This window comes from Cyprinus carpio, chromosome B9 (genome assembly GCF_018340385.1).
Source record: "Cyprinus carpio isolate SPL01 chromosome B9, ASM1834038v1, whole genome shotgun sequence".
Lineage (NCBI taxonomy): Eukaryota > Metazoa > Chordata > Actinopteri > Cypriniformes > Cyprinidae > Cyprinus > Cyprinus carpio.
This window is the reverse complement of record NC_056605.1, coordinates 438,246-443,058: the sequence shown is the minus strand read 5'-3', so window position 1 is coordinate 443,058 and position 4,813 is coordinate 438,246.

The window sequence follows — 4,813 nt, the reverse complement described above, 5'->3', positions numbered from 1 at the left end:
CCTTGGCCCCGGGGCCCCCCCCCCCTACTGGAGAAAGACACACCCCCCTCCAGCCCCGGGGGCCCCCCCCGAGCTCGCCTGTCCCAGGCATGGACTATAACATGTTTTTTAAACCCCCCCCCCCACGGTGGAAGACACGCCCCCTCCAGACCCTGGCCCTATCCACCCGGAGCTCATGTCTGTCCCAGGCATGGACTACAGCATGATTATAAGCCCCGCCCCCTACCCGAAGATACACCCCTCCAACCCCCGGGGCCCCGCCAACTGGCTGGTCTGTCCCGGGGCTGGACTACAGCATAAATTCAAAACCCCCGTTTCCCTACTGTGGGGGAAGCCGCCCCAAGACCTCCGTTTTCCCCCCGGGCTGGGGGTCTGTCCGGCATGGACTAGCATGATTCTAAGCCCACCCCCCTGTCCCCTCAGGATTTTCTCTGTAAACGGCGGCGCTGGTGCTCTGCATCTGGTCCCCCGCCTGGCTCGGGAGAGGGATGAGGCGACAAGAGCCACCAGCTGGCAGTGGTGCTGGAGAAGCAGATGGAGGCGCGGGTGACCGAAGTCGACCTGAAGCTGAGCATGCCTTCACTACCTCATTCATCGGGGACAGGGCTGCGAAGCATCTGATCCAGGAGCTGCAGAAGCATCTGATAACACACCCACAAAAAAGTATGTGAGTATGTGCTGGTTTTTATTGAGTTGGTGAGTGTGTGTTGTTTTTTATTTATGGGTGATGTAAGTGTTGTTTAAGTTGCAAGTCTGAGTAGTGCATCATTTTTCACTGTGCATGTTAAGAAATGGGTTGTTCGCAAGTCTGAGTAGTGCATCATTTTTCACTGTGCATGTTAAGAAATGGGTTGTTCACATTGAAGCATGAGCGTTTTATTAGCAGCAGTGCAGCGCAGAGGCGGGATTGGGCCACCAAATCAGGAAATTTCAGATAAAGATTGTGAATTTTTTGTGCTTATATTAAAGCTAATCTGAAGCGGACTGTATTTCGAAATGTTTAAGCTATAGCTTGATTGCCTAAACAATCATAAAATTAACCCAGGAAAATTGCAGCATATTTCTTTTATTAGCTGAATGTGGCATGACTCGATTTCTTACATCGGAGGCTTCTAGTCTGTTGCAGAAACGCAGAGGTTACGCTTAAAACAGCAAGAGCGTTTGTAGCGCCATCAATGGAGCTTGCAAGTTGTGAGGGTTTAATACACAAAATATATCATAGCTACCACTGAAATTACCTGAGCAGCTTAATGTTCTAAAAGAAAAAACAAATTTAAACGCTTTCCCCTTAGATGGACGGGCACAGCATATATAAGCCTCTAAAATGCATATAAGGCTATACAGTTGCTTCCCCCCCTTTGACTTGCTGTTAATGTTGAATGAAGAAATATTTATTTTAGCAACAGTCCCGACTTTTTAATCCAGTGATGCAAACTACTCTACTTTTTTTTTTTTTTTTTTCAAATTCCTGGCGTCTGCTGAATTGAAAGTTAGGCTGTCATTTACTTGATTCATGTAATTCATACTATTGTAACTACAATAGAATTTTTCTGTCTTGCGTTTTCAACATATTAGAACATCTAAAATTGAATGGGTGCATATTTCTTAAAATAAAAAATATTGTTTGTAGTTAAGATTGATCACTTTACAAAAAATCATATTTATTTAGTTCCTTTACCATTACCATAGTGGTCTGGTCTTAATATTTTCTCTACTACAATAGTCCCCCAATGTTCTTAGATATGATTATGGCCTTGTTTGGTAAAAATGAAAAAGTTAGTTTAAAAAATCACCAGTGTAGAAACAATGATACAGCAAAAAAAGAACAAAGAGGGGTTTTGAAGACTAATAAAGAAAAAAAGTTTTTTTAAGGAAAGTGCATGATATTCTAGGCTGCCCATGAAAGCTTTTTTTTTTTCAGTGTACATATCAGCCTATAGTTAATATAGCAATATCTACAGAATAGATATTTAGACTTTTTCTCCTTACAATACAACACCCCCACAACCCCCCCACCACAGGGAAAATGCCCACCCAGGATATCTGCCAGCCCACCCTCTCTCTACAGCTGTCAAGAACCGGCCCTGCATTGTCTCTCTGTTGGAGTTAAGTGACAACACACCAATGTGGACTAAATGAGCGAACATAATTTTCAGCATCTAATTCATTGAATTTGGTTTGCAAAAATGTGCAGATTCGATATGAATTATAGAAAGTCATCAAGTAAATAAATTTAGCTACCAGTCAGATGAATTTTCCACAAATCGTGTAAATCAGTATTCACAGGCAATTGTGACCATTTATTATGTAAAAACGTAAATGATATAGTCGCCGTAATTTTTACCTATCAAATCTCTGCACGCAGATGAAAAAGATGCTTTCAGGCGTGAATTCACATGTTGAATTTACCTGTATTTTTCTCACTCACGCGGCAACTCTAAGTGTGATAACAGGTGAGAGGTCACAGTCATATAAGAAGAGGGTTCTTCAGTCATGAGGTCTGCAGTGTTCAGTTGGGTTGGCGGTCTGGGTTGCTATATTTGTAAAGTTGCGGCTCAGTCAGGAGCAGCGTCACAGCGTGCAGCCGTCTGACAGACTGTTTGTGTATCACCTCGATGATCCTTTAGACTTAGCTGAAACATCAGACTGTTAAGATGGTGTGTATGTTTCTCTACACCCAGCGTTCTAGTTGAATAACTAGCCCTGGTTAGGTACATGTTTTGAAGCAAGCATGACAGCTGGTTTGAGCTCAAGCGCTCGTCCTTAGTTGGTCCATCTGATTGGTTTAACTTGGTTTTTTCTTTTCCTTTTTTTTTTTGTTTTTTAAATGGTTATAAGCTCTTCTGAGCCTTTGATGCCATGTCAGTGCTTGATTCAGACTGTCCCCGTCTCAGTCCTTGTCACTTTTCCGCCCCCCCCGCCACTGCCTGCGTTCCCCCCTCCCCCCCCTCCCGCGCCTGGACACTGCTAACCCCCCCCCCCCCCCCGCGCCCGCTGCCCGATGCTTTCAGCCCTGCTCGCCTATGGCCTCTCCGTCGCCAGGTTTCTGGCACGCAGATGTCAGGGAAATGATTGCTTGTTCCGCTTGGAACACTAAAGCACACACTCAGACCTTGAATATTCATTCTTAAGAAACTCTTTTGTAATACGGGTACATGGTTTGCCCATTGAGTGAGTGATGATGTAATGTATGTATAGCTGTGATGATGATGGGGCCACAAAAACACAGTCCCATTTGAGCAGTTTCATTGATGCATCCTAATTTATATACTGATCCTCAAAACGTGCGCCCAGTGCCCGCCTGGCCGAGACTTGTGTCAAAAGTTACTGTCGTCTCGACAGGCCCGTCTGTCTCGACGCGCTGGATCAGTCGATTTTGCTTCGTCGTTTCCTCGCTGACTGTTTTAGCCGCCACGCCCCCCACCCCCTTGTTTTAGTCGGTTGTTTTCCGTGACACCCCTCCCCTCTTTTGTCCCCCCTTACAAGCTTGATCTTCCTTGGTGATCCCTGTCCCCTTACGTTGAGTGCGCGTTTACTTTATGTGTTTGCTCCCTGTCTTTTTCTTTGCCTGTGTCCCTTTGTTGCTGGTCCCTGTTGTATTGCCTTCGCCTGTCCCTCGCTGCGCTCCGCCTGCGTTTCCTCCTGTAGCGTGTGCCCGCCCGCCCGCCACAGTCCCCCTCGTGTTTGACCCCGCTTCAGCAGCCCGCTTCATTCATGATACATCGACTCTGTTTTTGTACCGCATTCATAAAGAAGTGCCATTTTCTAAAAACACTACAGTAAAGATTGTAGGAACCAACACTTCTGGTCAAAAATGCTGATTTATTTTTTTTATGTGTGTGTTCTTGGCCCTCATGTAAACGTGTCTTTTATAACAGTGTAAAAGAGAGAAGAGAGATAATGTTACTGTAATGAGAATCTGTGTGTGTGTGTGTGTGTGTGTGTGTGTGTGTGTGAGTGAACACTGTTTTCTTTAAAAGCCTGGCAGTGACTGAAGCACTGTTGGTTTTTTTTGTTCAACACTGTTTCTCAGACTCTGGCTGCAGTGGCCAGTTCATGTTTTCCTCTTGGATTTTCCTGCAAGAGGATTATTTGTTTTGGGGTGTGTGTCATTGATATGGGAGGGAATGAGACGAGGTGGCAGATCCAACTTTCGCAAAGCCATTCAAAGTCATGTGATCAACACAGGTGCAAGGTCGGACAATGAAAAACAGGTATATTGAGTGCAGCATAGAAGAGTAGTCCGTAAAACAGTCAGGGGTCAATCCAGCGGTAATTCATACAGATAAAAAGTACAGTCTGTGTAAGTGTACAAAAACAAAGTCAGAGAAGGTAATACAAAGGGCAATCTGTGATCAAGCAAATGGTTCCAGAGGCAGTAAGTGGCAGCAAACAGACAAAAGGGGAGGAGACAGGAAGTACATACAAGGCTCAAGTAAATAGGCTAGATAAAGACGCAGCATTAAAGAACAAGACTAGGGAACCAGGGGCTTAAACCTCGAATGGCTCCTTCGCAACGCTAAGCTATTACCGGATTTGATGCATATGTGCAAACAATACTCCATTCCTGAACTGTGGTTAGGGGCCTGGCATTTATAGTGTGTGTGACTGTCGGTAAAGGAGGGTAAGTATCAGTGCAATGGAATCATGGGAAATGTAGTCCAGGGTGATGTGTAAGTGCACCGTGTAATGTGAGTCAATATAATAAGAAGACAACCTCTGGTGGTGAGCAGATGGAAGACCATGTACAAGATTCGTGACAGTCATGTCTGTGCATTATAACTCATTCAGGTTAAAATGTTCATGTTCTTAC